The sequence below is a fragment of the Muntiacus reevesi genome, chromosome 14 (genome assembly GCF_963930625.1).
Source record: "Muntiacus reevesi chromosome 14, mMunRee1.1, whole genome shotgun sequence".
NCBI lineage: Eukaryota > Metazoa > Chordata > Mammalia > Artiodactyla > Cervidae > Muntiacus > Muntiacus reevesi.
In genome coordinates this window covers 51,398,669-51,420,953 of record NC_089262.1, presented here as the reverse complement: position 1 = coordinate 51,420,953, position 22,285 = coordinate 51,398,669, and positions in this window count along the sequence as shown.

Below are 22,285 nucleotides of genomic sequence, written 5' to 3'. Positions count from 1 at the left end.
TTTTTGTCTCAGTGACGTTGTCTCCATGCAACTAAAGGCACAAAGATGGCCAACCGTCCCAACAGTCGCGTCCAACAGTGAGAGGTGACCTCTGGGAACCGCGTGGCTCACCACCCTAAGTGCTGTACTTTAGATCCTCACAGTACTCATATAAAGTAAAATCCATTATTAACTTCATTTTTTTCTAATCTTAGGCTTTGAAACTGAGGTTCAGAGAAATGAAGAAGCTTGTCCAAATTTGGGCAGCCAGTCTCTGGCCAAGGCTGAGCTGGGGTATGAGACTGAATGGTCTGTCTTCAGAATTCCCACTACCCTGCCTGCTACTGCCTATCACTGATGAACTAACAAAATATGGTCCTTTAATTACATGCCTGCAAATTATAATTGTTTATATTTTGCTCCCAGATGTAGACCATATTGATATTTTCTGTTTCACTGAATTCCTAAGCAAATGAAAGTCAACAATTCACTTAGTGTTGATCAGGTAGACTGGAGTGCCTTTTGGGGTCAGCACCTATAAAGCTGACCCTGCCACATACTTGATGTGTGGCCTTGAGCAAGTCACTTAACCCTTCTTGCTTCTCATCTCCAACTTTTATCAGTGGGCATTTACATAGGATTTTGTTTCCATAGTAATACAAAATAACACTGACCTATCTCTCAGGAGTGAGTGTCATGGGGATTAACTTTACAGCTGTGAAGAGCTTTCAACATATGAACTGCTAGACAACAGCTAGATCGTAAAGAGAATTTAAAACACCATGAGCTTGTGGAGCGTGCCCATTTGATGCCCATCATTATATGTTTAACTATTAGCATTACTACTCATAATAAACTTTTATGAGGTACTTTAGGTGGTTGAAGTGTTTTTATGAGAGCTAATTAGTTGTTCCAACCAGTTCTAAGTGGTAGGTCAGTATTTTTATCATCCCTGTTTTGGAAATTACATTAAATTAGTGCATGCATCATTAAAAGAATCTTAAACTTCCAGATATTTAAAGGCATTCTGTGATCGGAGACAATTCTCACACAGCCATCACTCCTAACACATAGCTCCAGTATAGGACAATGGGCGTGGATTCTGCATGGGGTGCCAATATGTAATGTTGGCAAGTCTTCCTAATTTTAATTATTTTGATGCTTACATATTAAATGGGTGGTGATTCTTGTGCTGGGTTCTTTTGTGTGTCACTCAGGGTGTATTTCAGAAAGCTGAACTCATTCTAGTTTAAACACATTTACTACAAGAAGTTGGTTACATGTGTTTTGGATGAGTTATAAGAAGAAATAGAATTAGGTGCTGGGAGAACAATTAAAAAGAAGAGGTCATATTCAGAAACTAGTAACTTCAGGAATCAGTCCCATTCCCAAGGGCTGGGGGAAACAAAAGGGAGGAGGTCAGGTTTGTGGAGTCCTGGAGCATCAGTTGCTGCTGGGCTAGAATCAGAGAGAGAAGCCCCACTGTAGGAGCCAGACTTACAAAGGGAGATAGCCACCTCCAAAGATGCTGCCAGAGCACTAAAGAACAGCTTCTCCTCTGTGCCTACCTTCTGACCTTGTACCAGTGTTTCCTATCAGTAGAAATTAATAGGGGGAGGGGAGGGAGGCTGGGAGGGCAAGGGATATATGTATAATTATGACTGATTCACGTTGCTCTACAGCAGAAAGCAACACAAAATTGTGAAGCAATTTTTCACCAATTAAAAAATAAAAGCTAAAAAAAATAGGAAGTCTTGGGCAAGGGAGCCTGGGAAAAATAGTTGTAGATTTGTAACTTTAGCTTCACAGGTTTAGATGGAGAAGGATGGATGCAGGGTTGAGAAAGAAGAGGTAACTAGGCTATCTCATTAAATTCACTAAATTTTTTCTGGTGATCAAGGGGATTCAGAAGCTTACCTCAAGACCTTTATACCAGCAAGTTGTAGACCTGACTATTCAAGCTCAGGCTTGCCAACTCAAAGTGTAATGTATACTCCCAGGGCCACACCCCATCTCTCTCTTGGTGTGCTCACTTTCCCAATGGGGCTCAGTGTCAGGTGGTAAGAATGTTCATCTCTACCTGTCTTTAAGGGTAGAATGAGGATTAAATTAGATTACATACTTAAAAGCACTTGTCAGTCACCAATACAACCCACAAATGAAAACCAGTATTGTTATTTGTAAATATTTTTTGCAGAAATATCTATAAACAGAAGTCCAAGATTAAAGTGAGATTTTATTACCAACCTTTTCGAGCCTCAATAAAGTCCCCTTGCTACCCCACCCGGCCAACCCCACCCCCTGTTGTTTGAGCCAATAGAGCAAGGCCAGGTCTGGTTCAGAAACAGAAGGTTTTTTCCTTTGTGCAGAGGATGGAGAGGTGGGAGTTGCCACTCTGGAGCAAATGCTCTTCCCACAAGCCTGCGGTGGGGCGGGGCATAGCTGCTGTATAAGGATATCTTCAGTGTGTGGGGGAGGCGGCAGGGCTCGCCCCAGAGCTGGCGCAGCTGTAGCTACTCAGGCTCCAGATTGCAGGGCGGGAGAAGCGTCTGCACACGGCCCACAGCCGCTTCCGCCATCTTGGATCTGGGCGTCCTGGTCGCTTACCAAGCTGAGGAGTTCTGAGGTGCTGGGTGTGAGGCCTCTGCATGTGACCCCGCTATGAGCAAGTGGAAGTAGTTGAAGCACAGAGGATAAAGAGGTTAGACTTTACTACCAGATTCTATTTTTATTTTCTTTGAATTGCTAATGGGCTTTGCTGTTGACTGTTTCTCTTCATTTTAAAACTTTAAGTTGGATCACCTTGTATCTGAACTGTGGCTGATAATTGAGTGTGTGTAGTAGGGACCGTCTTTCAGTTGGTAGTTGCTTTTTTTGTTGGGTTCAAGTGGAGCTGAGGAATTACTATTACTGAAGGTTTGAAATTTGCTTGTGACTTTTAATTTATCCTGACAGGATTTAGAAAATGTTGCCAGGTTTCAGTCATACAATACTTATTTTCAAATGAGTATTGCTATTTTATTATTAATAATACCATTGCATAGAAAAGTTACTGATATATAACACATGTTCATTAAATAGTTGGTTAGAAACAATTAACAGATATCTAGACTTCTGATTTTCACTCTGTGAGTGGGCATGGTGGTGTATCTAAAGAAATATTCTTGACTGGGTAAACTGAGGCCAGTCATTTACCTCTGAACACAGTGTGAGTTTGAGGATAATTGTGATAATGTGTGTTAAAGTGTTTGGTAAAATTTAAAGTGCTGTCCCAATATTAAGGACTACAGCCAAGTAATTTTGCTGCCTCCTGGACTGTATAAAAATATGGGTTTGCAAACACTGAGAAATCCTTATGAGTAAACAAGACTGCCGCATCCTCTCATCTGTCATTCCCCAATGTCATGAACTGTACTTAGTGTTTATACCCACCCTTCCCCATTGGACACAATGAAATCACTCTTATGGCTGTTGTTTTCCCAAGTAACAACCTTATCATTTGTATTGCTCTGAGGAAGGCTGTGTTGGAATCATTCATCCCAAACCCCTGTTTTTTCATCAATCACTTTTTGGCTACAGAACCCCACGGAGGAGACAATATCCAAATTGCTTTCAATCCAATAACTCACCCCAGACAACAATAAAAAACAATGACAGCAAATTTAAACCCAAGCACTTGATGTTAAGTGACCCATGTACTGGAAGGTGAGCAACCATTTGCTGGGATCCTGTACCACCTTAGAGCTGTTTTGGATGCTAGGCAATGGACTATGGTTGTCATCTTTGAGAGTTTTTTCTTTTCTTGGAAGTGATCCAACTACTTTCTCTGTGTAGTCTTGAGTCTGTGATCCTCTTTTTGTTTGAGCTGGGTTGGCAGGGACTCAAACTTTGTTATCTCTTTCTTCTCCTGTGACCTGAGTGTTGAGGCCACTTAGGGTCAGAGGCATATTTTAAAATGAGGTCTGGGGCTAGTCTGCCTCCTTTTGGTCAGAGCCCAGATTAGTCTGGGCAGGAGAGTCCATTCTCCTGCCTAGACTCATATCCTGGTCAGCAGCTGATCTTGATATATTTTCTTCTGACTAGTGGTCCTAATATGGACTGGAAGAGGGTCCCACAGAACCATGTGATTCCTGATTTTCTGGGCATCCCCTTTCATGTCAATGAACAGTGCACAAGAATGCTATATTATGCAACAGTGATTGAGTGTGCATTTGTATTGATTAGAGGAAGGTGAAAAACAAGAATGGCCCCATTAAATTCCACCCTCAATAGTTGATGGATTGAGAGAGAGCTGTGGGAGAGATGGATTTGACTTCAACTTCTCAATACCAAAGTTACTTCAGAAACAATTTGTGGGTAAATAATACAAGTCTCCAAAATTAGTGTGCTTACTAAAAGGCAACTACACCCAAAGGAAGCATTTCTGTTTGAATTTAATTGATTTAAAATTAGCGTTCTCTTTCTCTTGATGGCTCCATTCTTGTTTACTGGGAAAACATTTGTAGCAAAACACATACTGTGTGTGTACCTGAGAATTGATACTCTCACTGGCAAATACTCTCCACCATGGAGCCTGGATACATATTTGCCTCAGAGACCTGAACCGCTCTGAAGGAACTATTCAAGTCTCCCAAGGAAACACTGTCTTTGCTTGACAAGAATGATGTTTAAAATCACCTTTCAGATCATTCCTAAGGATGTTCCTTGGCCTCTCAAGCTACTGAACTTGTGGACAATGGCAGAAAATATTCTGTTAGAAAAATGTTACTGTTAAGCTGTATTGTTGGTTCTCCCCCTTCTTTTCCAGATTGTTGGGGGGATGGAAACTAAGGGCAGACATGATAATTGGTTGTCTAGTAAGGACTGTTTACTAGAAACAAATTTCGTTTTCATAAACCCTCTGTTGCTTCTTCATATGAAAGAAGGAGAATATTCTTTAGGGAATTCATAGCATGCAAAGAATTCTAAGAAATGGGTGATGGATGTACATGAACATTTTAGATAAAGGTTGTAATTTACCTTTAGTTCTTATTCTTCTAACAGTTTAAACACAAACATATGTGTGTATGTGTGTGTTTCCATTTTACAAATGTGATGCTTGTTAATTGTGGAAAATAAGAGTACATAGAAGAAAATAAATGTCAGTCATAATCTTACTACCCAGAGGTAATTTTTTAATGTTTCCTATACCTATAACCTGCCGTGTAATATGTTAATAAAAAAGGATATATGTTCTTATTCATAATTTTATATTCCTTTATCATTTACATATCCTTATATCCTTTACATAATTTTATTTATTTATTTATTTATTTTTTGATCCTTTCCATAATTTTAATTCACTTTCATTCTGTTATATTAAATATATTTCCACATTCCATGCTTTACATTATTATATTAATAGCTTTGTAAAATTTTATCATGTGATATGTTGTTCACTAGAGGAAGAAATGGCAACCCCTACAGTGTTCTTGCCTGGAGGATTCCCTGGATAGAGGAACCTGGCGGGCTACAGTCCATAGGGTCACGAAGAGTCAGACACAACTAACCATGCATGCATGTTGTTGTTGTTCAGTTGCTAAGTTGTGTCCGACTCTTTGTGACCCCATGGACTGTAGTCCGCCAGGCTCCTCTGTCCATGGGTTTCTCCAGGCAAGAATATTGGAGTGGATTGCCATTTCCTCTTACAGGAGATCTTTCTGACCCAGGGACGAACCTGAGTCTCCTATATTGGCAGATGGAATCTTTACCACTGAACAACCAGGGAAGCCTCATCATATGCTATACCATCCCCCTATTGTTAAATATTTAGAGTACTTTCCAATTTCTCCAAACTCTAATGTTTTGGTAAATATCCTGGAAGCTGAGCTTTGGTGTTTCTTTAAGATAAATGGCTAGAAATGGAATGTCTGAATCGATATGCAGAATTTTTAGACTTTTGATATATATTGTTAAATTTCCATCCACAAGTGTTGGGCCAGTTTTATCACCAGAAGTCTAGGAGAGTGACTATTTCTTCAAATCTTTGCCAACATTAGGCATTTAAAAATACCTTTTCAATCCTATGGGAAATATATATGCATCACTCAAAACTGATGCAACAGTAAGAGGAACACTAACAGAAATATAATTGATGTCTGTTATGGACTGAATTGTGGCCACTCCCTGCCTCAGTTTCATACTTTGAAGCTCTAAACCACCATGTGACCATGTTTGGAGATAGACTTTTAAGAAGGTAATTAAGGTTAAATGAGGTCATAAGGGTGGGGCCCTAGTCAGATAGGATGAGTGTTCTTTTATTCTGGGTAAGAGACACCAGCGAGTGTGCTATGTACACAGAGAAAGGTCATGTGAGGACATAGTAAGAAGGTGGCCCTTTATAAGCCAGGAGGAGAGGCCTCACCAGACACTGACTTTGTGATGTTGCAGGAAAGAAAGTGGGGTGCGAGAGGATGGACATACCCCAGGTCACATCTGAGCCCCTGAGATGGTCACCAAGTGTGGGTTCTTGGCTTTACCCAGAAAAGAATTCAAGTGCGAGCCACAGTAGAGTGAAAGAAGGTTTATTCAGGGAGGAAACATACTCCATAGGCAGAGTTTGGGCCGTCTCAGAAGGCAAGAGAGGAAGGAAAGGTCCCAGGGTTATGGGGTTGTCAGTTTTTATTCACTTCAGTTCGGTTCAGTTGCTCAGTCGTGTCTGACTCTCTGCGACCCCATGAATCCCAGCACGCCAGGCCTCCCTGTCTGTCCATCACCAACTCCTGGAGTTTACTCAAACTAATGCCCATCGAGTCGGTGATGCCATCCAGCCATCTCATCCTCTGTCGTCCCCTTCTCCTCCTGCCCGCAATCCCTCCCAGCATCAGGGGCTTTTCCAATGAGTCAACTCTTTGCATGAGGTGGCCAAAGTACTGGAGTTTCAGCTTCAGCGTAAGTCCTTCCAATGAACACCCAGGACTGATCTCCTTTAGGATGGACTGGTTGGATCTCCTTGCAGTCCAAGGGACTCTCAAGAGTCTTCTCCAACACCACAGTTCCAAAAGCATCAATTCTTCGGCGCTCAGCTTTCTTCACAGTCCAACTCTCACATTCATACACGACCACTGGAAAAACCATAGCCTTGAGCAGACGGACCTTTGTTGGCAAAGTAATGTCTTTGCTTTTTAATATGCTATCTAGGTTGGTCATAACTTTCCTTCCAAGGAGTAAGCATCTTTTAATTTCATGGCTGCAGTCACCATCCACGATGATTTTGCAGCCCCCAAAAATAAAGTCTGACACTGTTTCCACTGTCTCCCCATCTATTTCCCATAAAGTGAGGAGACCAGATGCCATGATCTTAGTTTTCTGAGTGTTAAGCTTTAAGCCAACTTTTTCACTCTTCTCTTTTACTTTCATCAAGAGGCTTTTCAGTTCCTCTTCACTATCTGCCATAAGGGTGGTGTCATCTGCATATCTGAGGTTATTGATATTTCTCCCGGCAATCTCGATTCCAGTTTGTGCTGCTTCCAGCCCAGCGTTTCTTATGATGTACTCTGCATAGAAGTTAAATAAGCAGGGTGACAATATACAGCCTTGGCATACTCCTTTTCCTATTTGGAACCAGTTTGTTGTTCCATGTCCAGTTCTAACTGTTGCTTCCTGACCTGCATATAGATTTCTCAAGAGGCAGGTTAGGTGGTCTGGTATTCCCATCTCTTTCAGAATTTTCCACAGTTTATTGTGATCCACACAGTCAAAGGCTTTGGCGTAGTCAATAAAGCAGAAAGAGATGTTTTTCTGGAACTCTCTTGCTTTTTCTTTCTTTTTTTTTCATTTATTTTTATTAGTTGGAGGCTAATTGCTTTATAATATTGTAGTGGGTTTTGTCATACATTGTCATGTCATACATTGACTTGCTTTTTTGATGATCCAGTGGATATTGGCAATTTGATCTCTGGTTCCTCTGCCTTTTCTAAATCCTGCTTGAGCATCTGGAAGTTCTCGGTTCACGTATTGCTGAAGCCTGGCTTGGAGAATTTTGAGCATTACTTTACTAGCGTGTGAGATGAGTGCAGTTGTGTGGTAGTTTGAGCATTCTTTGGGATTGCCTTTCTTAGGGATTGGAATGAAAACTGACCTTTTCCAGTCCTGTGGCCACTGCTGAGTTTTCCAAATTTGCTGGCATATTGAGTGCAGCACTTTCACAGCATCATCTTTCAGGATTTAAAATAGCTCAACTGGAATTCCATCACATCCACTAGCTTTGTTCGTAGTGATGCTTTCTAAGGCCCATCTAACTTCACATTCCAGGATGTCTGGCTCTAGGTGAGTGATCCCACCATTGTGATTATCAGGGTCTTGAAGATCTTTTTTGTACAGTTCTTCTGTGTATTCTTGCCACCTCTTCTTAATATCTTCTGCTTCTGTTAGGTCCATACCATTTCTGTCCTTTATCGAACCCATCTTTGCCTGAAATGTTCCCTTGATATCTCTCATTTTCTTGAAGAGATCTCTAGTCTTTCCCATTCTGTTGTTTTCCTCTATTTCTTTGCATTGATTGCTGAGGAAGGCTTTCTTATCTCTCCTGGCTATTCTTTGGAACTCTGCATTCAAATGGGAATTCCTTTCCTTTTCTCCTTTGCTTTTCACTTCTCTTCTTTTCACAGCTATTTGTAAGGCCACCTCAGACAACCATTTTGCCTTTTTGCATTTCTTTTCCATGGGGATGGTCTTGATCCCTGTCTCCTGTATAATGTCACGAACCTCCATCCATAGTTCATCAGGCTCTCTGTCTATCAGATCTAGTCCCTTAAATCTATTTCTCACTTCCACTGTATAGTCATAAGGGATTTGATTTAGGTCATACCTGAATGGTCTAGTGGTTTTCCCTACTTTCTTCAGTTTAAGTCTGAATTTGGCAATAAGGAGTTCATGATCTGAGCCACAGTCAGCTCCTGGTCTTATTTTTGCTGACTGTATAGAGCTTCTCCATCTTTGGCTGCAAAGAATATGATTTCGGTGTTGACCATCTGGTGATGTCCATGTGTAGAGTCTTCTCTTGTGTTGTTGGAAGAGGGTGTTTGGTATGACCAGTGCGTTCTCTTGGCAAAACTCTATAGCCTTTGCCCTGCTTCATTCTGTACTCCAAGGCCAAATTTGCCTGTTACTCCAGGTGTTTTTTTTTTTTTTTTTTTTAAATAAAAAGTTTTATTGGAGAAAAATAGAACCACCACGTACACAGGGAAAAGAGCACAAAAATCCAACTGATACAGAACTGGAAGTCACAACTACCCAATGTTGTTTGTGATTACTTTTCAATTTCTTAAATGGCTTCCCTCAATTTTTTAAATAGCCTTGCCAATTTTCAGCTGAAATAGAATCAAGTTTTCAAAAAATTAAGAGCCTCAGCAAAGGGACCAGCTTTTAAGATAACAAAGGTGACACCAAGAGTCTCCTAATAGGACCAATTCTACCGAAAAATTCCTAAAGCACATAACTACTGAGTCTGGTAGAGCAGTAGCTCAGAGACCATCAGGGATTAGTTAGAACACTGACTCAGATGGTCCAATATGCAGAGAGGGCAAACAAAAATGCTGCATTTCCCTGTCAGGTGAGTTCACATAAGAAAACCAAGGAGGTGCTAAGAAAATACAGGCAATGGCTGCTCAAAGTAATTAAGAAGGCATTCTAAATACCACAAATTATTAGACAACAGTGTGTAAAGTGATGCAATTAGAAAACAGGCAACTTAAAAAAATATGGTCGCAGGTCTTTGAGAACTCAAGAAAACAATCAATAGCAAACACAAGAGCTGAAAGTCTTCTCAGCTGAGGGGTGAAAGTGAAAGTGAAGTTGCTCAGTCATATCTGACTCTTTTCGACCCCGTGGACTGTAGCCCACCAGGCTCCTCCAAAAATGGGATTCTCCAGGCAAGAATACTGGAGTGGGTTGCCATTTCCTACTCCAGGACTCCAGGTGTTTCTTGACTTCCTACTTTTGCATTCCAGTCCCCGACAATGAAAAGGACATCTCTTTTGGGTGTTAGTTCTAAAAGGGGTGGGTAATTTCATAGGCTAATGAGTGGGAGGAGTAGTCCAGTACTTTGGGGAAGGGGTGGGGATTTCCAGGAATTGGGCCACCATCCACTTTTTGACCTTTTGTGGTCATCCTTGGGACCATCATGGTACCTGGGGAATATCATTTAGCCTGTTGATGTGTTACAGTGTGCGTATTTTGAGGTTTAAGGTCAAGTGGAAGGTGAGTCCATCACCTTGGATCTAGTTGGTTCTAATCAGTTTATGTTGTGTCCTTGGGCTATGTCATTCTTGTAAAGGTTGTGCCTTGCCCCCTTCCTATCTCATTGAGCACCTTGATCTTTGACTTCCAGTCTCCAGAACTGTGAAAGAATAAGTTTTTTTTTTAAACCACCCGGCCTGAAAATCTTGTGGCAGCCTGAGTTAAATAGTACCCTTGTAGATTCTTGGCAAAGCTCAGGCATTTGGCATGGCCAGAGGCCACTAAAAGATGTTTTAAAAGCACAGAAACAACACAGTGGAAACGCTGACTTGAGAACACTGAGATAATGTAAATGGAAGTGGAACTCTGAGCTAGTGATACTACTGTTAATGTGGTTACAGAAAGGAGTGCCTCCTGCCCCAATCTGAAAACCTTGCAGGTACCTCATTTTGCAGGCATATTTTAGAGATATTGTGGGTTTGGACCACAGCAACCTGGGGAATATCACAATAAAGTGAGTCACACAGGTTTTTTGATTTCCCAGTGCATGTAAAAATTATGTTTACACTATACCATAGTCTACTGTCTATGCAATAGCATTATCTAAAAAAAAAATGTACATACCTTAATTAAAAATACTTTAATTGCTAAAAAAAATGTTGAATCAGTAGTAACATTAAACATTATTGATCATGGATCACAATAACAAATATAAAAAGAATGAAAAAATTTGAATTACTGCAAAATCACCAAAATGTGACACAAAGACACAAAGTAAGCAAATGCTATTGGAAAAATAGCACTGACCGCCTTGTTCAACACAAGCTTGCTACGAACCTTCAATTTGTAAAAAGCTTAGTATCTGCAAAGCAAAGTAAAGCAAAATTCAATAAAACAAGGTATACCCATATTTATTTATTTTTTAAATAGAATTGAAAGGGCTCCTGCCTGTAGAGCAGCAGAGTTGAGAGCTTTTCCTTTTATTTTTTCCTGTTATTCTGGCTATCCTTGCCTAAAAAAAATCTGTATATAACCTAATATAATATCCATATTTTACTGATATATATGTCAAACATATATAAACTAGTTGGTGGTTTAGACACGTATTTCATAGAAGAACTGATTGTAACCCACTCCATGACCTTATTTTCCTCAACTGTAATTTAAGGAGTTTGGGAAATATCTGTGAGTTTTAAATTTGTGCTTTGAATAATACCTAAATGCTTGATTCTCCCCTGGGACAGTATCAGTTGGATTGTGGGGCTGGAGTTGGTTGGGGTATAAATGTATCTGAGGTCTGGTACCCTGTCCTTCCTTGCTTTAAAAGAACAGCTCTGCTGTTTATTTGTTACGTATGATTTTATTTGGAGAAAAGGTCTGTTATGGACAGGCTTCCCTGGTGGCTCAGATGGTAAAGAATGCAATGCTGGAGACTGAGGTTTGCTCCCTGGGTTAGGAAGATCCTCTGGAGAAGGGAATGGCTACCCACTCCAGTATTCTTGCCTGGAGAATTTCATGGACAGAGGAGCCTGGTGGGCTACAGTCCTTAGGGTGGCAAAAAGTCAGACACAACTGAACGACTAACACTTTTTTCAATTCTATGTTATGGACTGAACATTTGTTTCTCCCTAAAATTTGTATGTAGAAATCCTCACTTTCAAAGTGATGGTTTTTGGAGGTGGGGCCTTTGGGAGGCACATAGGTAATGAAGATAAAGCACTCATGAATGAGATTAATTGTGCCTTTAAAAAGGGGACCCCAGAGAGCTCTCCTGCTCTTTTCTACCATGTGAGGATACAGTGAAAAGATTGGCATCTGCAACCCAGAACTTGACCATGTTGATGCCCTGATCTTGGACTTCCAGTCTCTAGAACTGTGAGAAATTAATGTCTGTTGTTTATGAGTCACTCAGTCTGTGGTACTTTGTTATAACAGCTTGCAATGATTAAGTTCTTTCATCTTAAAGGACTTAAAAATCTTAGGACAGGCTGATATTAAGTTTCCTTCCAATTGTAATTCTGTGATCTCTAAAATTTATTACTTGTGTAAGACTTTACATAGTTTATAACACTCTTAAACATACATATTCTTATCTAGTCTATTCACTATTTATTTACTCCTTGAAGTAGTGTGGAGGTATACCATCACTCTGATGTCATATACTTGGTAACATTAAGTGACTTCTCAAGGTCTTACAACTAGATAGAACTAGAATTTAAACTCAGATCTTCTGACTCTGAACTTCATTATTTCCCCACTACTCCTGAGAGAAGGAACTATGAGTTACATTCTTAGAAGATATAAGGAAAATAAGGAATAGAATAATCCTAATATTTAAAAGTCCAATTAAAAAGTATGGTAAGGTACATGTGTTTTTATTTTTCAAAAGATGGTTCTTTAAGATTGTTTTTCCACGTATTCATCATGGTTTTTAATCTTAGTAAGAGTTATGTCTTTTTGGACATAGGGTCTACAGTGGTCATGACTGTGAATCTAGTGAGTTTGGATAGAAGGCCATCATTCTAAGAGCTGCAGATGTGGGCTTGGGCACACGTGAATTGGGAGTTTGGTGCTGATGTATGCGCACTGCCAGAGGTAAAGCAGATAGTTAGTGGGAACTGCTGTGTAGCTCAGGGAGCTTAGCTCGGTGCTCTGTGGTGACCTAGATGGGTGGGATGGGGGGCAGTGGGAGGGAGGGGATATGTGTATACTTACAGTTCATTCACTTTGTTGTGCAGCAGAAACTAACAACATTGTAAAGCAATTCTCTCGCCAATAAAGATGAAAAAATTAAAAGAATTCTATTAATCAGCATACTCTAATTACAAATAAGGATTCCAAGGGAAAAGTTTTCCTGAGTTTTGAATTTGCAAACTTACATTTAGGAACTGGCAAACATGATATCTTCCCAAAATGCTTAAGACCTCGCTTTTCCAGTCTTTGGAAAAGTATCCAGTTTATGATATCTTCTTCATACCCAGTAACAAATTATGCTTTCCTCCCTTCAGTTCCATCAACTTTTATTTCATGAAGTATAAATTTTGCATAGTGTCAAAGGATCTACTTTATTATACTCACTTAAGCAGACTGTTTTCCAATTTCCACCTACACCCACTTGAATTGTCTAGAAGAGCCTTCATTGTCCTTCACCAGAGTCCTTCAATTTGGATGTCAGTCTGTTTACTGCTCAAAAAGAGCTCTCTTTGAACTAAATCCTCAGGTTTTACTGCTTGCTAGCTGACAGTGACTCTTATGTGCTGCTTACCTATTTTTGGAATAAGATCATTGTACTTCAGGGTCCCTCATAACACTTTGCTGCAGGAGAGACTGCTATTCTTTCATTTACTCTCTGTAGAGCCGCATGAAGGCCCATTGAACACAGAGAAGTCCCTGTCTCTGACTGTGCCCCTTTCTGTCCTCATCTCTGCCTTTCTGTCTCTTTTGCTCTCTCTCTCACCTCTTCAACACTTGCATTCCTAATCCTGGCTGCAGGGAGCTTGAAGAAGAAACCAGAATTCAGCTCTGATTTGTTATTTCTGTGGAACACTTGGTAGGCAGCATGGTATGTGTCCCAGAGATGGATGTACATTTTCCCTCTCCTGAATTTGGAATAATCAAAGGAGGCACTCCTCCATTCAGCTGAGAGAGCAAAAGCCTGGAGCCAAATATATCTTGTGATTTTATGGATACACAAACCGGCAAAAGCTTAATGGAAAGGAACTTGGAAGGAGAGGAAGATGGTCAAATTGCTTTCGGCTCCCTGCTTGATTACTTTTAGGTACTGGGTACATGTGTCAAGTTGTGTGAGTGATTTAATGGTTTCCCTTTATGACACTGTTAATCATTATAATTGTAGTAACTTACATCTGTGTAGTGCTTTACGGTTTTCAAAGCATTTTTATATCCATTATCTAATCAGGTCTCACAACAAACTGGGGAAGATACACTTGCCAAAGGAATGGTTTTTTTGCTGGGAAAGTCATTGTCCTTGAGCATGCATCTTTAAGAAGGGATGCAGGAAAAATGTTGGGGGAGAAAGGAAATACTGAGCCAGGGAAAGTCAGCTGAACCAGAGGGGCTGGGCAGATTATCACCCTGTGCCTGGGAGTAACAAGCCTTAAATCAATTTGATAAAGCATCACTTTAGTCCCCTTGAATCACTTTGCTGAACAAAGGGTTACATCCTACACACCAACCTTGGATTTGCACATTTCTGACCCAGTGAGTATCAGTGGGAGCTTCCTTGTCTTACCCACTGACATCAATCTTCACCTAGTTCTTGTTATTAAGTACATGATTTCCTTAGCAACTGCTGCAGCTCTAGAAGACTTTAACTCTCCAAAAACTTACAGCTTTGTTCCTCCAGATAAGGCTGATGGTGATTGGAACAACTCCCATGTTTTTCTTTCTTGTAGGCAGCTGTAATGTAGTTCCAAGACTCTACGTAACCTATAGTTATAAGCAATGGAACACCAAAACTCTCCTAATTCCTCTCTCTCCTATGTGAACATCTCCTGCTTATCCAGCCCTGTAACACAGACAGGTTACTACTAGCAGTTCTTATAGACGAGAAAACTGTGTTAGGAAGTTCCATCGTTAGTTCACATATAATTTGGTGGAGCCAGGAGTGGTATTAAATCATGTAGCTCCCAAGTCAATTTTTCTTCCACTGTATAGTAGAATAGTATACTATTAATATACAGTATAGTAGAATACTATACAATGCCCCTTCCTCCCTTTATCCTTTTCAAAAGCTTTCAGAAACAGGCAAAAATGCCAAATTTTTTTCCTCAAAAAATTGCTTATTAACCATTTTATAAAACCACTTCTGCTTGAAGGCCCTAAAGAGTAAAAGTGAAAACATGTTTATCATTAGATTTTCTTTCCAGTCCATCATCCTCTTCTCTAGGAACTGTCTTCCCAGCGTGAATCCTAATAGCCATGATTATAGTGCATGACCTTTCCCTTTTTTCATGGCTGCTTAGGAAACAGGTGGACCTAAGCAGGATAGAACAAATTGTCTTTCCTTGAAATTTAGAATTGGAACGAATGATGCTAGTTATTCATTTTATAGGTCATTTGAATTGAGAACAGTTAAACTCTGAGACTGTGGCCCCCAGCTGTATATACAGGAAGCAGAAGTTAGAAAAGAAAGAAATAGGGAGTGAGAAGCCCCATGACCCTGGAGAAATAGAGGTAGGCAGGCAGCAGAGACTCTTTTCTTAACTGCTTTTTAGTTCCTGGCTCCAGGCATACAAGCAGCCAGCCCCCATTGTAATTCCTGACTTTGGAGAGTATGAGGCACCGCAGGAGTCTTTTAATTCTTGTTTTTGCTTGAGTTATGTTGAAGAGGATTTGTAATACTTGTCATCCAAAGAGCTTTAACTTGGGTGTTCTGGAAACTACTTTCCGGAATTTTTCACTCAAGGAATTTTTGTCATTGGTCAGGTACAGAAGATATTCTGACCCCTGCCGTTGCCATGGCTTGCACACCCCAAGCGGCACCCATCCCCAAGTGGCACCCATCCCCAAGTGCACATGTGTCCATGAATACACATCCCGTGGCCTGTGCCGAGCTGTGTGGCCAGGAGCCGGCATTCCTCAGTTCTGCTGGCCTCACCTTTTTCTTCATCCTGAAGCTCCTGGTGAAGAGGGCAGCCTCCAGCTGATACTTCATTTCTCCTCTCTGACCCCCTCCCATCATTCCCCTTTGCCGCTGCATGCCCATATCCTCCTTCGTTTCAGACGCCCTGTCACTCATTGTTTGCTAGTGACTAGTTGGCAGGCAAAGAGAAGAGAAGTGGCAGCCAGCCTGGCCTTCAGACTGGAAAGAAGCATGTTTTTCTAGAGAATGAAAACATTATTTGGTAAGAGGCACGTTCCAGCATTGAATATTTCTCTTTCAAAGTCCTGCTGGGCTCCTTCTGTCTCGTACAGTCTGTGCTTTCCTTGTCACTTCCTCCCATCTTTTTCCCACATGGAGACAGGCAGGGCCCCTTCTTTGGGGTTGGGGCTCCTCAAAGGCCAGTGTGGGCTCTGGCGGAGACTCTAATATGATTTTGGGGAAGCAAACTATTAGAGTAATTATAATCATAGAAAAATAATAGACTGCTATTTGGAAACCTTTGAAGCCTTTTCAGATTTTTCTAGAGAAAACCAGTAATTAGCAAGAAATACCAACTTCTCTCTGATATCTATTCAAAGAGAAGTCTCCTGAACTTATAAAGTGAACTTATCCTTGTCTTGAATTCAGTATTTGTTCCAGAGAAGGATGGGTCTCTTGACACCAGTTTCTCTCATTAATTTCAAATCTCCCCTGGGGATTGGTCCACCTATCTTCCTCCCTCCAGAGCTCCTAAAAGCTGGGCATCTGGGACCAGCCCTCTGAGCTGGACCTTACCTTGTCCCTAGAGAGAATCATGTTGCAAACTTCAACAACAGTGCTGATTATTTGTTTATTATTCACCATATACCAAGTAGTCTTTGAAAACCCCGTAAAATGCTGTTCAGGTTGTTTTCACAGTCGTCTTGCTTCTCAGCCAGAAGAGGGCATTGTGTCCCTGATTTTTTTTTTTCCTTTGAAACTAAGTGGAAAGCCTTAGCAGAGCAAATGATTTTTAGAGCTACACTGTTCTTTACATGTAAATAACAACACAACAACAAAAAGTTCATCTGTTGAAGACAAATTGTCAAAAGAAATATTAGTAATTGTAGACCGGGAAAATAGCATGGAATGCTACTCTGGGTACTGGGTTCACAGTGGCTTCCAGTGAACATATTTCTTAGGCTGCTAGCTCAGGTTAGAAATGAAATGACAAAAAATGCAGCAAGGGCTTCTTGCTAGTGAGGAGCAGTGGGTAATATATTTGTTTGTATTATGGGATTGCAGTTCTACTAGAAGGAACACTTGACATTTTGATGAGTGCCTCCAGGGAAAAAAGGTACTAACTTCAGAACTTAGTTTTAATTATACTAAGGAGATTACATTATTCAAAAGCATCCCACTGGTAAGGTGCAACATTTCCTGAAACAGTTTAGTGGAAAATGCCACATTAATCAGTTCAATATTTCACTCAGAAGGCTTAATGATGGGAGAAGTTTAAAGTACCGTAGCAACGATAATGCAAAAGGGAAGGGAATAAAAGAATGTTCACTTAGAGGATAAGATTGAAATAGTTGCTAGTCCCTTTTGTGTCTTTCCCCATTAAAGTCTGGCTGGCTGTGCTGGAAACCCAGTGGGAATTAACATGTGGGACCCCACCTTTCTGGAAACAGGAGGACCCTGAAAGGCAGCGATGTGAAAGAGGAAGGATGTTATGTTTAAGCCATGTCTTCTGCTCAGGAAGTTCGCTGCTGCTCCTCCATTAACAGTCCAGGTTGGTGGTGAGTAGCTGCTTTCTCCCCACCCAGAAGGACAAAGCATCTTTGTAAATCAGTAGTATTTGATGTTAAAGGGAGACGGGCAGAATGAGATTTTGGAGTGTTTTGTCTTCTATTCCTATTCTTTACCCAAATCATATTCTAATTAACTTTGGGCATGTATACTAAGTTGCTTCAGTCATGTCCAACTCTGTGCGACCCTGTGGACTGTAGCCCCCCAGGCTCCTCTGTCCATGGAGATTCTCCAGACATGAGTACTGGAGAGGGTTGCCATGCCCTCCTCCAGGGAATCTTCCTAACCCAGGGATCGAACCCATATCTCGTATATCTCCTGCATTGGCTTCTCCACCCTACAAAAGTCGAATGAGAATCTAGCCTGAGAGTCAGAGAGGTATTTATCAGGTAGGCTCTCACCTGAAAGGGGACCAATACTCACTGTTGGGATGCTGAAAGTCTGGGCAACTGTGAAGATTGGAAATTCAATCCAGATATTGATGTTTGTAAACATACAAACGAGCCTTATGGTTAATCAAATTAGAGAAACAGCTAAAAAAAAAAAATCCAGGTTCATTTTTCCCCTGGGGTATTAGTCCAGCAAACAGGTATGGGGCCTTCGCTGAAACCAGTGTGGGCATGGGTTAAGGAGCAAAAACAATCACTATTTGTGTGCTTTTGTTAAAATTTTTTCTGGTCCAGTTCTTAGTTTAATTTCTGTTTCGCTCTCACCACATAGAAGCTGAAGTGTCTTAGAGTAAAAACTAGAAATCAATACTGGGTAGCTTAGCTGAATTGTCTAGAATGTACACCAGATGAATGTCACTGCCTGTTTTCTTCTTTCTATTTCTTAGTAAATGTGATAACAGGTTTTTACTGTGTGCACTTGTGGGATCCCTCCTGCTTTGTGGATCAGTCACCTTTGTTTTTACCTTCAAAGTTCTCTGCTTCCTGCAAGCCACTTTGTTTCTTTCCCAGAAGCAGGTGTCTATGTAACTTTACTGTGTATATTTCCTTCCACATATATCCTCCACTGAGAGGGTTTAACTTTGGTGCTCTTTGAAATACTAACTAGCTTTTCCTAATTCAGGAATTCCTAAGCATTTTATGACAGCATTATTCTGTTCTTGGTTTGCTTCCAAGACTTTGTCAAGGTGATGTATATTTATTGAAAAAAATTGTAGTGAATCTAGAATTTTGTTTCAAGATGTGCACAATCGCCCTAGAGATTTTGAAAACCTTTCAGGGAAACAATAAGTGTGATTTTACCATTAGAATTATTATTTTGATGTCATGGTAGCAGGGCTGTTACAGAACACATATCCGTGAAGGAGCTATAGGCAGGAATATTTTGTCTCTTAGTGAAGAGTCCGCTATCACTGTCTTGATGGTGTTGGAAAATTATACTGGATGTTTCTATTTCTGTGTTGCTCTGTTTAATATTACACAGAGTTCTTTGGTTTTGGGTGAATTCTTCAAATTAGGTTGAATGCAGAGTCTTTGACTAGCTTGTTTTGAGTTCCTCAGTTATTCCATCTTGGAACACCTGAAGCTTGGTCTTGACCAGGATCAAGGATGTTGAAATCCATGAGGTTACCATCTATTTTCTTGTCCTGATCATGATTTTCTAGTTTTAGGATCCCACATGTTGCTCCATTCTTCAAAATGTGGTTGACGGCATCTGTGGATATTTACCAATGGATTTTCTAAGCTTTATAACCACACCCTATTCTTTAAAAAAAATTTATTTACAGAATTTTCTTGTATTCAGTCAAACGTCAACATGTATCAGCCATAGGTATACATATGTCCCCTCCCTTTTGAACCACTCTCCCATCTCCCTCCCCATCCCCCACCTCTAGGTTGATACAGAGACCCTGCTTGAGTTCCCTGAGACACACAGCAAATTCCCACTGGCTATATGTTTTACATATGGTAATGTAAGTTTCTCTAAGCCAGGCTTCAACAGTACTGAACCATGAACTTCCAGATGTTCAAGCTGGATTTAGAAAAGGCAGAGGAAACAGAGATCAAATTGCCAACATCCGTTGAATCATCAAAAAAGCAAGAGAGTTCCAGAAAAACATCTGCTTCTCCTTTATTGACTATACCAAAGCCTTTGACTGTGTTGATCACAACAAACTGTGGGAAATTCTTAAAGAGATGGGAATACCAGACCATCTAACCTGCCTCCTGAGAGATCTGTATGCAGGTCAAGAAGCAACAATTAGAACTGGACATGGAACAACAGACTGGTTCCAAATTGGGAAAGGAGTATGTCAAGGCTGTATATTGTCACCCTGCTTATTTAACTTATATGCAGAGTACATGCTGAGAAATGCTGAGCTGGATGAAGCACAAACTGGAATCAAGATTGCTGGAAGAAATATCAATAACTTCAGATGTGCAGATGACACCACCCTTATGGCAGAAAACAAAGAAGAACTAAAGAGCCTCTTGATGAAAGTGAAAGAGGAGAGTGAAAAAGTTGGCTTAAAACTCAACATTCAGAAACTAAGATCATGGCATCTGGTCCCATTACTTCATGACAAATAGATGGGGAAGCAATGGAAACAGTGACAGATTTTATTTCTTTGGGCTCCAAAATCACTGCAGCCATAAAATTAAAAGACGATTGCTCCTTGGAAGAAAAGTTTGACCAACCCAGACAGCATATTAAAAAGCAGAGACATTACTTTACCAACAAAGGTCTGCCTAGTCAAAGCTATGATTTTTCCAGTAGTCATGTATGGATGTAAGAGTTGGACTATGAAGAAAACTGAGTGCCAAAGAATTGATGCTTTTGAACTGTGGTGTTGGAGAAGACTCTTGAGAGTCCCTTGGACTGCAAGGAGGTCAAACCAGTCCATCCTAAAGGAAATCAGTCCTGAATATTCATTGGAAGGACTGATGCTGAAGCTGAAACTCCAACACTTTTGGCCACCTGATGCGAAGAACTGACTCATTGGAAAAGACCTCGATGACGGGAAAGATTGAAGGCAGGAGGAGAAGGGGGCGACAGAGGATGAGATGGTTGGATGGCATCACCGACTCAATGGACATGAGTTTGAGTAAACTCCGGGAGTTGGTGATGGACAGGGAAGCCTGGCGTGCTGCAGTCCATGGGGTTACAAAGAGTCAGACCCAACTGATCAACTGAACTGAACTGAATGTAAGGTTCTGAACCACACCCTAATCTTGACAAAAGGTTGGAAAAGTGTGGAATGCTGTTTTTATAACAAAATTGGAAAATACAGTTCTAAATATCCAACCACCTAGGAGTTACTGGATTTTCTGTATCAGGATGTAAACTGACTTGAAATGTGGAGTGCTAATCAACTATTAGGAAAAGAAGCAATTACACTGCACCCTCTGGCATGAAATCTCCCTTGTCGGTATAAAATAGCTGACTTTTCATTTAACATAAAGATTCTAGTGGAAGAAAAAGATGTCACCTCACTCATACTGTGTGCAGAAGAGGGCTTGGGTTTTAATGCTGTACCTGTCCCTTTCAAGTCCCTGTTCCACAATCAGTTTTTATGACTTTATGAATTGTTGCTGGCTCTTGACAAAAGCTGGAGCTGGCTGCTGGCCTGACCTCCTCCTGTGCTGATAATCTCTTATTATGTCGTCTTTTCTTAGGATGCAATTGCACTACCACCCTAATAACAAACATTTACCAAGTCTTGTTATCTGCCTATCCCTTGGGTGGTACCAATCTATCCCTAAAAATTGAAGCTCAGAGAGAACCTGACCTTGCAAAGAATTTTTCCATGGCTTCTGTCTTCAAAAACTTCTGTTTGCTCACACTGTATGTGTTAACCCTGCCTGACTCTATTGCCCTTCTTATTTCTCTTCAACATTCCAATTTATCCTATCGTTTGATTTCTCTAGAATCACACATCTGCCTCTCACAGATACTCTGCTCTGGGTATAGTCACAACAACTGTATATGTGTGTGTATATGTACGTATGTACATATGTTATTGGATGAAGCACAAGCTGGAATCAAGATTTCTGGGAGAAAATCAATTACCTCATATATGCAGATGACACCACCCTTATGGCAGAAAACAAAGAGGAACTAAAGAGCCTCTTGAAGGTGAAAGAGGGAAGTGAAAAAGCTGGCTTAAAACTCAGCGTTCAGAAAACTAAGATCATGGCATCTGGTCCCATCACTTCATGCCAAATAGGTGGGGAAACAGTGGAAACAGTGACAGACTTTATTTTCTTGGGCTCCAAAATCACTGCAGATGGTGACTGCAGCCACAAAATTAAAAGACACTTGCTCCTTGGAAAAACTATAATAAACCTTGACAGTGTATTAAAAAGCAAAGACATTACTTTGCCAACAAAGGTCCATCTAGTCACAACCATGTTTTTTCCAGTGGTCATGTATGGATGTGAGAGTTGAACTGGAAGAAAGCTGAGTGCTGAAGAATTGATGCTTTTGAACTATGGTGTTGGAGAAGACTCTTAAGAGTCCCTTGGACTGCAAGAAGATCAAACATCAATCCTAAAGAAAATCAATCATGAATATACATTAGAAGGACTGATGCTGAAGCTCTGACACTTTGGCCAGCTGATTCGAAGAACCGGCCCATTAAAAAAGACTCTGGGAAAGATTGAAGATAGGAGGAGAAGGAGATGACAGAGGTCTGGTTGGTTGGATGGCATCACCGACTCAATGGACTTGAATTTGAGCAAGCTCCGG